This window comes from Mycetomoellerius zeteki, unplaced genomic scaffold (assembly GCF_001594055.1).
Source record: "Mycetomoellerius zeteki isolate Tzet28-1 unplaced genomic scaffold, Tzet1.0 scaffold149, whole genome shotgun sequence".
Taxonomy (NCBI): domain Eukaryota; kingdom Metazoa; phylum Arthropoda; class Insecta; order Hymenoptera; family Formicidae; genus Mycetomoellerius; species Mycetomoellerius zeteki.
The window spans coordinates 285264-298953 of record NW_017256436.1 but is presented as its reverse complement, the minus strand read 5'-3'; positions in this window follow the sequence as shown (position 1 = coordinate 298953).

The following is a 13690-nucleotide window of genomic DNA, read 5'->3' as shown; positions in this document are numbered from 1 at the left end:
GGGTAAATATAGGGTGGAAACGTTCAAATTTTGACGAGATTCTAGATAGCAACCCGTTCCATCTTCCTTCGAAAATACACTTTTCAGAAATACGTATGCACACGATCGGAAATTAGAAATGGGGAATGTCGATATAAGTCAGGAAATATAATTTTCTTAAAATATATTTCATCGAAAATCTAAATGGACAGAATCTTGAAATCAGGGCAGTATGCTAACGTATGAAAATCTATCTTTGCAAAAAATATGAGGTATGCAAATGGAGCGTTATTCTGGAAATGCATTATCGCGAATTGTCATCGCGAATTTAAAAGTTCTCTCGCGTTTAGACCATTGAGACACTTCCCGCGTCGGCTAATTTCGAAATTATATTTTTTCTCTCAGGATTTTTACGTGCGTGGCTCGAATTTAGAAGAAGCAAAGGGCAGGGAATAATTCAAGGCGTCGACATTTTGGCACGATAAATTTCCATTGCGTGTCCACGCTGTTTTTAATTTCGAAGTTATTATTTTTTGAGTGTTCGTGCCACACTATCTAGTATATTATCACGGCAGTGATTGATGCGACTAGCTCAATGCAGATTACATTGTATAATATTTTATCGATCCCGTACTTTTTATCCGTCAGTGATTATACGGACAGCATTATTATTCGCGACATAAGTGCGAACACATCGGGTGACCGACGAAGTTTTTGCCGTTCTAGTATTCGTGGAGAAGAGAGGATAAAATTCATACCGAAACTAATTATATTCAGTGAACTAATTTCCATTTGATTCAATTATCCTTTGCCATCTTGAATCTTCTAAATATCTGAATCTTTTCTTTTGTAGAAATCCTTTTTCGGGACAAAAGAAAGTTTCTATTATAATTCCCTATCGCTCTTAAAACCTTGTCAACTCAGATTATTGTTAAAGACTACAGAAATAGTGGATGGCTGACACAAAGTTTCCCATTTAAGACGTTGGATTGTCTCTTTGTGACAACTTTGACAGCATGTGGAAATCTTGAAGGGACAATACTTTACAATCGTATCTCCTTTTACAATGAGCCTCATCAATCCGTTCAAACTATTAAGAATGCAGTTTACCGTTTATTCGGTCAGGTAGTAGCAATTTAAAGTAGACAATTCCATATGAATAGCAGGAGATTTTGATCACTTTGGTATTAAACTGAATGAAATTTCAGCCAATAAGTCTCAGAGCGATTAGTCTTTAAATCTCATTAGCTATCGCGCACACTTTGCTTGCTGCTTTCCGCATTCGTTCACGTTCGCACGTTTGGCCGAGTTAATTGAGTCGGTTCGAGAATGAGGGAGAATATCGAACGGGTCCGGTATCAAGTTCTACTCTGAATCCAGTTTACTTTTTCGTGAAACCGGAGCGAGCTGACGTGCAACGATGACGATACCTGTCGCGCTGTACTTTGTTGTTAAGAATATCATCGTCCGGATCAGATAATTATCGGTTGAAAATAATGGCGGGAGCAGAGATAGATTCGGCGGAACAATTACGTCAGAGTATATAGAACGACGTTCCTGCCGGCAATAAACGAGCCTCATTATACAGCAACCGCGCTAATGATATGCGTTCGTAGTCATTTCTTTTTATTCGGTCACGTTTACTCTCTCGGAATTGCTGTTAAATTCTTAGAGCTTATTTCCTCTTTTAAATCGAGTAATAAGTTGATGAACCAACCAATATAATGTTGCACGCGATTGCTTTCTAGGCGTTTCTAAAATGCGGAAACGCAAAAATATCAATCCATTGAAAAATAAATGAAATATTAAAGTTCCAAACTTATTAGTCGTTCTTATTTTTTGGTAATCTTATATTAGTGTCAAGATTATTAAATGTGTATTGTTTAATATTCCTATTTTCAAATAATTTTTATATTCCTATCATTATGTAATATTGATATACATGATCTTGAAGATAAAAAAAGGTAACTATTAAAAGTTATGTTATTGTTGTGATAAATGCATAATTCATTATAGAGCGATATTTGTCATTTCTTAGCAAATAAAAATTTCTTATTTATTAAGGATGGACTGAGAATATCACAAGTTAAACTAAAAGAATTTAACATCAAGTTCCAATCATCTTTGTGCACGTAATGGAAGATTAAAGATTTTTTTGTCAGCGCAAACCCGCGTCGTACCGAGGCCGGACTCAGTAAAAACAACCTCGCCCTCTCTTGCTACAAATGCAAGCATAATGGAATTATATGGATCCATGGAGCGGATTTAAATTTTCAAGCGCAGCGTTACGCACGCGCGGGCGCGGACGGATCCGGGTGTTCGGATCTGTTTTATAATCCGTGCTATTAAAGTCGCCGTAGCATTTGCATTCTCCTGTTCGCGTGCCTCCGCTTCCGGCAATTTTTGGCCGGAACGGGGCGAGCAGAGGCGTGACGGGTGGAACATGAAATTCATGAGAGTACACCGGGCGCGTGCTTCCCATCCAAGCTTCGCCAATTATTCGTCGCGAGGAAAGCTATACAGGATGTTTCGGGTCCATTCCCCATTAGGTACTTTCTTCCTTCTTTTTCCAGGAATACGAATACCACGGAAATACCAATATAGGATCGAAATGAGGTGAGATCGCGCGACGTGACGGATCAAGAACGACTCCGGTTACCATCTCTGCTTATTGCACTACTTGCGTATGGTTTTTCCGATACAACTTTACGATAAGCGTCGCAAACTTTGCTTTAATTTGTTCTCGTTTTTGGCTCTAGCAGTGGCATCGTCACTTTAATAATCAGAATGATTAATCAATATGTCATAACTTATATGAGTATGTGTTTGAAAAAATGATAAAAAATTAATTATTTGTTTTTATAACATATATATATATATATATATAAGGTATTCCCCGGAATCATCGAATTTTTTCTAATTGTATACTTTTTTGACATATTTGGAATTCATTTATTTATTTAGACATCGCGACTCATTTTTCTTGGCAAAAACTTCGTAAGAGATTATCGTTTATTTATAATATAGACAATTAACTTGTCTATACTAATATAATTTGGATAATTAAGTCTTAAATTAGATTGCTATAAAGAACCAGTGGAAATTGATTGATCTGAAAGTTTCATAATTTAATTACATTTCCAAGATGTAATTTCTCTAAGGCTTAGTTAAGCCTTACTGAGTTTATAAAAATATTAAATGCAGAAAAATTTTAGTTCTTTTTACGCATAATAATAATTTGTAAGAATATAAGACAGCAATTTCTACTCCTTTATATCTTAATTTCTTTTGCTATTATATATTAAATTCATATTTTAATTCCTTCATATCTTACTGCTTTCTCTTGCTATGTATCAAATTCATATCTTAATTCCTTTATATCTTAATTCCTCTTTTGCTGCTATCAAAATAAATTTATGCAAGCAGCTCGATTCAAAATAAATTCTTAACAAAACTAAATTTAAAATAAATTCAACTAATTGCAGCAAATATCATTTCCAATTAAAATATACTTATTAAGATATCTCAAACACACGTCAGATTCACACTAATAATGCTTAAATAATATTTAAATTACGAATGTTTTGAAAAATAATGCTTTCGATGAAATTTTCATTAACGCAGGAGTTGTCGAACGGAGTTATAATTTACATCCCAATGGCTCAATATTGAGGACACATTTCCGCCATTCCGTTCATATTTATTGAAATTATCAATAACTTTCCACTTAATTAAACAAATTGAATTATTATCTGGGTATATTACACAAATGCCTTCTCGATGTTGCCGGAAAGAAGATATTTTGTCATACATAGTGATAAAATAATAATAATATTATGAATAGAATATCATAAAAAATCAAATTATAATTTTTGCTCTTTTATAAATTTTTTCATCTTTTAACTCTTATTCTGTAATTCTTAACGACATTGTCGACATCGTTAAGTTATAATTTGATCGTCACATTGTAATTTGACCTTTTTTGACACCCCATTTATGTATTATTACTATTTTATTACTATATATGACAAAATATGTCCTTTCCGCCAACACCGAGAAAGCGTATAATATGTCCAGATAATAATTCAATTTATTTAATTAAGTGGAAAGTTATTGATAATTATCGTTGTGAAGCTTTTTTACCATAAAATCTGTGGAACGACATGCAATGACATCGACACTATTAAGAGTACAAAATAGGAACCTTAATGTCGCAAAATTACCTCTATTCCGCACTAATATTAAGATTAAGCAGCAAAATAATGCAAATGTTCACACATTGAATAAAGTCGTAACAGCAAGGTAATTACAGTTTCTGGTAATTAGTGAAACAAACAACGAGAATAGCTCTGTAAAAATCGACAAAATAAAAAAAACTGGATTTTAGTTTAAGCTTAAAAAAGTCGCGCACGAGAATCGCTTGCAAATTATTCGACAGGGCGATTTGACCAGGGGAAGGAGTAGCAAATCGAAGGGATCAGCGAATCAACGATTTACGACGATGCTCCCGGAAGTTAGCGAGTACCATTCGGTTCGGTATACGCGGACCAAACGCGCCGCGACGCCGGTTCATCCTATTGCTCTCGCATTAGTGACGATATCGCGCTTGAGTCTGACGCTCTCTCCCGGCAGTGGCAGTCACGCGTTGCACTGCAACCGACACGCACTAATTATGCAAATGAGTTTAGGATGGCGGGGCCGTTGTTAATGAGCGACTGGCACGTGCATTCGGATTACATCGAGCGCAGAAACGCTTCTCGGCTGAGCGTGCATCTCATCCACGATCGCGCACTTCGCATCGATGATCGCGTATCGTCCTTGTCTCTGCCCACCCCCGCCATCCTGTCGACCACATCGGTCGCGTCTCCCTTGCCTTTTTCCTGCCGACTGCATATTGCGCCGTGAGCGCAATATCGGTGTATATTGACAGAAGGAGCGGGTAGAAACCCTTCCGGTTCTCTCGAATGGGAGAGACACGATGGGTGACGCTGATTTGTCAACACAGGGATGAACAGCAGTTGGAACAATGCACGTAAATAAGTAACACTTGCAAATGAGATTAAATAATATGGACACGAGATGTCAATTTTTAGTGCTTAATTTTTAAGTCTAAAGCGATAGGATGGTAGGTATATGTTTAAAATCTTACGCTACCTGTAAAACACGCAGGAATCAAAAGCACATTGAAGACGTATTTAGAACAAAGAGAAAAAAGAGAGAAGGGAGCAAAAAGGGGAAGGAAAGGAATAGAGAAAAACATGTAAGGGGGGAAGAATACGAATGGCACGGTAACGGTAGAAAATCCATTCGTCGGATCCGCGGCCATTGTCAGAAACTCGGCTGTGTCGCGGTTATTTCGCAATGTTCGCACGCGAGCTTCGGTTAAACGAGAACCTTTTATACATTCCATGTACGTCGTTTCCGTTGCGCTTTTTCTCTCCCGCCCATATTTTAATTAATGGTAGCTTCCTGCGCGAATGCAACGCGCGGGAAACGAAATCACAACGATGCGACTGCAGTCGTTTTAGCTTTCGCTGTCTCTTCCTCTTTTCTTTCCTCTTCTTTTTATCTACCCTCCTTTTCTTCTCGCACGCGCGTGTACTGCGTACATTCGAATAGAGGTACGCGTGAATTTCCATGTCGAAGTTGCTTTCTATGCCATCAGTCTCTTCTTCATCCTTTATGCTCGATGTTGAGACAGCATTATATTTTGAACGTAGTAATTTTAATATTTTATTTTCTTCCTTTTCCCATTTCTGTGTATTTTCAGAAAATAATTACGTTCTATTTATAAAATATGGGAAGACATTATAGGAAACATAAAAAAATTATTTCTCATTACTTCATTGATTTGCCAAATAGGTATAAAATGTTTTATCTCACTACCGGTGATTTGGCTTATAATATAAAATGTGTAATTCTGTGTGGCCATTAGATCTTTCTTTGAAAGTTGATAATAATAACTTTTTCGATTTATAAATAACTGAAAATGAACTTTTCAAGAATTAAACTGTAGAGCGACGCAGACAGAAAATTTTGCTTTAGAAATGAAAAGCTATTTTAATAGGATTTTAATTAAAGACGTAAAAATATTTTATGATGAAAATTGAACCCTAGAAAAAGATTCTTGTTATCAAAATTTTATCAAGAAGAGTAAATCTTAAATTAGTTATTAAATGAATAACAAAATAAATTACTTTTTTCTATTTTCCTTTCTTTATACATGTTCATTCAAAATGTTTTTTCCAGCTCTTTTAGCGATTAAAGAATGAAATGAGGCATGATGTAACGAAGTAAGCAATTTGAGATTAAATAATATGTTGAAACGAATTGTACATCGATTATGTGTGCATAAACGCTCTTTTTTACATATATACTTTGTTTTTTATATTTTTTACTTCCGTAATATTTTTCATGCTATCGCGTGTTGACTAAATCAATAAATTACTAAAGACAAATGAATATAAACAAATATATATACGACGAACATCTATAACATAAAAGCAGAGAAGTATTTCATCAAGAAAAGAATTTGGTAAATGTTTAATAATATAAAAAAAATTACTGTAATAAATTTTTTATATGTTTTGAGAGATGGAAATTGAATTTGTTAAAGAAATTGTCGTTTTTGTAACGTTTTTATGTAATCGAGTTACAATATAGGAATAGTTTAAATATAGGAATTCTATGTATACAACATTGTCAATGATAAGTATACATCTCATGGATCTTTGTTACCTATGCTTTATATATTTCGAGAAACTTAAATCTTCTTGACGTATTTTTTATGTGATAGTATATTCAGTAACGAAATATACGCACACTAGCTTTAACATACATGCTTGCACACAAACATTACTTACACAATTGATTCGGTTTCTAAGCGAAGATTATTAGGCATTGGCCCTTAGAGAAGATATTTTGCTTTAAATAAGCGAAACGATACGAAGAAAAGACACTTCACTTGCCATCAAAAACTTCAAAAAATTAGAGATAGAAATGCGTTTGAAGGATCTGTGCCTACTATCTTTGCTTAGAAATCGAACCGACCGTGCAAATAATATTTGTGTTCGTGTAGTATACATGTATACTGAAAGTCCGTGTGCGTGTATTCCCACTGTCACACATTCGGCTTAAAGAGTGCAGTGGGATGGCCACAATAATACAATACTTAGACAGAAACATAGAGAATTATTTTTAAAATTACTGTTTTTAAAATATGAAAATTAGAATATACATATAAACAAAAGAATTGAAATAAAAAACAATATATAAAAATATATATGAACATCGGAAGGTGACAATTTTTTTAAGCAAATTAAATTTTTACGCTTCAGAACACATAAAATATGTGAATTTCGATGAAATAGCATGTATTGAACATTTATCAAGAATTCTGGCTCCTGTTCCATCATTCTCGGATTTATACGGATTGCTGTCCTATCGCTGCGTATCGGACACACAGTCAAGGTTGGTGATCGCGCAAGTCAAGTCGCTCTTACACCCAGAATAAAGTTGAAGGCGAAAATGAAATAGTTAAGTGAAATGGGAGCAGAGAAGAAGAGGGGGAAGGGTCCGAGAGTAGTTTAGGTGAGGGAGACGAAGAAGGAAAGAAGCCATCGTTCACCATCGATTTCTCGAGACAGGTTCGGGTGAGTGACGGGAGCACAGAGTAAACTCCGAGCTATAATTGAGTTCGATGTGACTTGGGAAGGTGGTTGTATGCCGCGATATATATACGCGCGCGTATATATACCATAACGTATACGATACACAGGACTGGAGATGATACAGCATCCCCGTGTATACATCACGCTACGCATCCGTGCACGGAACGGTTGGTAAGGGGTGGGAAGTAAAGGGTGGATTTAACGATCGGTAAATGCATAACGAAATTTAGTTTTTATCGATTCACCACCGACGCTGGTTGACGGACAGTTTAATTAATTACTTTTAATTAACGCAAAATCCAAACGAGTGTCTAGAATCACTCTGCCGCGCGTCGAGTGGAATATACTAAAGGATCAATAAATTCTATCATGCCGGTTACAAATATCGGAACAGTGGTTAACAGACAATTAGAGCGGCAATAACAAACGAAAAAAAAAAGGAATTAATTCAGTCGGTTGACTAAATTAAGTCCGATAGATCAGTGTAAAACTAAATTTCGTAAATATGATAATTGAACATATTATTTCGAGATAATTATCGAGTAAAATTTTGTTTTCGATTCACGTGCAATAATTTTGTTTTATATAAACTGCACATATTTTTTTATTCATACACATGTCGCTGCCTTGATGGAAAAGAAACACAAAAGAAAAAAAATTCTAACTTTTCACTCAATCATTTTTCTATCAATGCGGCGATGTATCTTTCGTATGTCTGTGCTCATCTATGTTCATCAGGAAAAATTAAATTAAAAATTATCGATTTTAATGTCTTCATTTCTCAATTAGAAAAAGGAGCTATATAAGTTTCATAATGAGAAATAAATCGAGGCCAATTTCGTAAATATGATTATTTTAAACTAAGTAGTATATCGTTCTATTTTTATACTCTTTAATAATATATATACGTTCATCGTTAGATAATTATAATCCACGATATTTCAAACGTTTTCTTTTTCCTTGAGTTTAAGATCGTAAATCTAAGATGGATCAAAAATAAGCTTCGCAATTACTGTGCTGCGAGCTAATTTGAGTCCGGAAAGGACGAGCTCCTTCTTCGCTAGTAATTTCATCAGCCTGTACGGCTCGCCACTGTGTCTGCTGAGCAAATACAGTCGCAAATACGACAGCTGGTGGCGGGACCCGTATTTTGGATACTCCGTTTAAGCGATGATCATCGAGTACGAACGAACGTACGTTGACTTATACGGTTCTAGTAAACGTTTGTTTTAGTGTGCGCCAGCTTGGCCTATCTTTAATGTATATCAGAACTGGGAGAAAGACGGGAGCGATGGACTAGGAAAAGCGTAAAGAACTTGGGAAAATATCCCTGAGGAAGTTCCCGAGAAAACCGACCGATCTCTTTACCGTGCCCACACATATAACGACGTTATTCGGACTTTGACATACAATTAGCCATGAGGCATTCCGTTTCGAGATTCGACTCTATTCTCGTGATACTGAGCATTTGTTGTGATCCTCAAAGAGATGATATGTCGCTCAGACGCATATGCTACTAGTAAGTCTACCTTTGACTGCATTTGTTCTTCGCTCCCTTCTTCCGCGTTTCCTCGTCATTTAGATCGTTCCATCTAATGTCGAAAATCCCCCGCGTAGTCGGGACGACGCGATGAGCGTAGAACGAGGCAACCATACGAGAATGCGCCATCTAAGTCGAAGTTGTGTACAGAACTCGACAATAATGGCGTCCAAATACGTGTGCGACCACTTGTGCTCTACGGCCATTATTGTCGAGATTTCAGCCCTCCTCGTATGAGTTTCCAGCTTCGTATTTGCCGATTTAGTTAGACGCGGCGAAATGCACGCTCGCACAAAACGATTTCCCATTCGCAATGAACAGCGTAAAGCTCAAATACGAAGTGCCATTCATGGAAAATGTGACAATACAATAAAGACTATTCATATTAAAAATTATTATCTAATATAATGTTTACCCCATTTATATAATTATTTATTATATTACTAAAAAGATTTATATATTCACCTTTCCGTTCTCCAACAAGATAATTTTTGCGATTTTCAGATTCATTTTTCTAAGATTTTAGAAAAGGCTGAAACGCTGACTGTCATTTTAATTTATTTCGAGAATAAAATATATCTAGCAAAACATACATGATTCTTTCTCTCTTTCATTCTTTGTGGGTTCCCTCCAAAAAAGTGGGCTTTTGCGCTTACATTGTTCTGCTTTTCACATACAAACATACATACAGTACAGAAATCGTCCGTAGGATACACTAAAGTTAGCCCAACGCCGAGAGAACGTCATTTATTCGCCTGCGGTAGAATGTTTCCTCATCTTCTCTCTCTCTCTCTCTCTCTCTCTCTGCGATCCTTCTCTTTCCTTCTGTGAAATTCTAGAAACGCGACAAATACTGTTCCGTAAAGAGGTAATACACGCAAAACGAGATCCATGTGCGGGCGGGTACTTCTGGTACGAATGGTAGCTCCGACGTTCTCCAAATATACATATCGTGCGTACTTACATGCGCTTATACATATTTAGTTATATTTAAGAAGAACAATGAAAGAGAACGAACGTTTCCCGCAGCGTCGAAGTAATATTTATCTATGTTAGAATTGTAGAAATATTTGCTCTCTGAAATTATTTTGCTTCATTAATCCTTTCCTTTCGATCGATGTTAGAAAAGGGCAACACAATATATCCACTTGTACCCGTGACTTTTACATTTGACTACCTTCCTTCTGATTAGAATTTTCTAATCTACCCTCTTATTATTTATAATATAATATAGATATAGATAGGTATAGATAGATATAGATGGATATAGATGGATATAGATAGATATAGTAATATAGATTAGAAAATTACGATTAAATCTAAGATGATCTCTAATTTGCGCTATATTTCAGAATATAATTATGAACATAAAATTATAGAATTCTATCTGAAATTTGATGCAAATCACATCGTCTAATGTGGGCTTAACTCTAATTTACATATTTTTACTCGCCGAATTTATACTCAACTACAAGAGACACTTTATCGTATGAATTTATCTTCTATAGAAGGAGATCAATCTTAATTATATATAAAGAATATTAATAAGAGTCGCAATATTGCTTATATAGGAAAATACTCGGCACTGATACACTTTGGTTTGAATTTGAAGCAGAGCGAAAACTAATTAGATTCGCGTCATGAACTTCATAGTGTTGAAACAGTTAGTGGAAGAATGAGCTACTTCCATAAATATCCATTGCGAAGAGCGCAATGACGTCACGATTAAATGTCATTACAATTTAAGAAGCTATATATTTTGCTTATATCTTACTCCTAAATTGCTTCTAAACATTAGCTCGAAATATTTCTATTAATGATAGAGTCTTTATTCTCTACTGATAAAATTTTCTATTACATTTATTTTAAAAAAAAAATTAATAACTATACATACTTTTTGTACATTTGCAGAATAAACGTTTATAAAGGTCGTATATTACTGTTGTCGTGGTATTTTTATATTCTCGTAAGAGAGAGAAATCTTCAGTTTCTATTATATATGTCGATTAATTTCATCCTCATTAGTTCTTTAATTAACAAAGGCAATTAAATTAACCTTTATGCACATGTTTCGTTTCTTTCGATATATTTAGCTTGCATTTGCGAAACAAAATTCTACGGTTCACCACCGTGATTAAATAACACAACAGAAAAAAAATGGTAGAGTAATTGGGTTCCGTCGCCGCAAGGGCCATATGCACAAAGAGATGGAATTTGCGCTTAGAATGGAATAAATACGTAAAAATCCGTCAAGGCCCTCAGGTGCGCGCAGGTACATTCGTTGTAATAGTACCCTCCGGTATCTTTGGCGAATGTGATGCGGTAAACAAAGCACAGCTCGTAGATGGAAAGCACGCCCTGAAATCTTTGACATGGATTCTGGAACCCACCGGAAGTTTAACAATATGCTACGGGTCCATAGTCGACGTAAATGAAATTTCTATCCCAGTCCGTCGTGCTCTCATCGCAACACATTCGACATTTTCAACCGGCCATATATCTCGTGATTCCGGAATCAAAGTGATAGAATCTCACGTTGAATAATTGAGAGTTTGAAATTTGAACGATATCATTCGCAGATTGCGTACGCGAAGTAGCCTAACGCAAGTCATTTCCTTTAAGTTTTTTAAACTAAAAAATGCACAAGGGTTGCAATCGCGTGTGACCCAGTTCGATCATTGAATATTTATTAACATTGAATATTTTTATCACACATTGTACTGTATTATTTATTTTTTAATCTAGGATAATTATATCTTTTTCTATAATTATAATTATATTTTTTAATCTAAATAATTATGTAGATATCTCTCTCTAAGTATCTATTATATATATATATATTTAAATATTGAAATTGAAAACTTTGTTTTAATAAATTTCTGTTATTCTGAAACTCAACTTGCAAAATAACTTTGTTTGTAATTATTTATAAATAAGAAACTATTAATAATTTTTACTAAATAGAAATGAAATCCAAATTGATTAGGGAATAAATACCATAAAGAATATTATTTATTCCCTAATCAATTTTCTCTGCATAATTTATTCTAATTTTAGAATCATACACTATAAATACGTGTCTATCAAATTGGAAAATATTCACTGCATACCTATACTAAATAAATATGTTTTAAGCGAACTGTCAATTAATACCTTAAAATTAAAACGATTCTGGCATAGCAGATTTCACTTTACATGAAATCAAGAAGCGTTAACTCCCCCCTTGCTCCCTTTTAAAAGTCGCTTCTAAGCGAGAGTAACGTTCATTCCCGGGAGTATTAAATAATTTCTCGCGTTGTTACGTTCTTGCCGAAGCAAGTCGAACCAGCCCTATCTAAACTAGTTAAATAGCATCGTCAAATAGCGTCAGTCAGTCACAGAAGCATGAAACTGTGACGCAGCTCACTGCTGCTTAGTTTGAGAATTCTCGCCTAAGTTGCGTAAAATGCAATCTCTACATTTTAGATAATCAAAATACTTTAATTAATATATGTATGCAATTTAATTAATTTATTACTTACAAAATATGTTTACTTTTATAATATTGCGAATAATAATTTTTAGATAATTAAGATAATAAGTATCTCACAAAACGTTCAAAGTTAGCTATCTTATCGTCAACCTCACTTCTTTATTCATTTTAATTCTTTTTATTCATTTTATTTATTTATTTTAATCAATTCGATTTATATTTAATGAAAATATGAGTTTTCAATAGCTTTTTATTTGTGCAAGCTGAGTTCCAGAATAACAGAAACTTATATTTTATTAAAATATAGTTTCGAGTCAACGTACTTTTCATGCAGGATGTATGAATATGCGGGAACATGAAGAGATTTTGTCCTTTAAAAGTTATTTATTATCTAACAGAATATATGTTGAATCTTTGTCAACGAATAAATCAGTTTTAGCTTGAAAATGGTTGTCGCTTGTTGCATACGGTCGGGTCGCCTGTCCTCACTTCGTAATCACTGCCTGACGTTTTCCTATGGTTGACTACGTGACTTGTGAGAAATAAAAAAAAAACGGAAAACGCAAAAATGCCGGCATGCGCCTGGGGCGCGTAGTCCCATGAATGTTATTTGTTGCGACTCGTGCTGCGTCGTTTGTGCACCGCGAAAAATTGTGGACACGTACACTCTGCTTTTGTTCGTGAGTTTATGTAATTCCGGGTCAAGGAAAAATCACAAGCGATCGGGCCCCGTATTAAAACCGTATACGCAGACATTCAGACGGTGGTTGAAAATTACAACGTACCGATATTTAAACTGCACGTTTCGTTATCTTTTCTTGCGCGCGCTAAAATAAAGGACGTATTCGTAGGCATCACTATTCATAAACGAATCCGGGGATATAAAGGGATTGCAAAAAAGAAAAGTGAAAAATTCTACAGTAAAGAATTAATATTGTAGTCGAGGTTCGACTGCGCGCGTACTCTTTTTACTCACCCTTTTTTTAAGCTCCATATTGCTTCCATATATACCAAAATAGTTTTGCATTT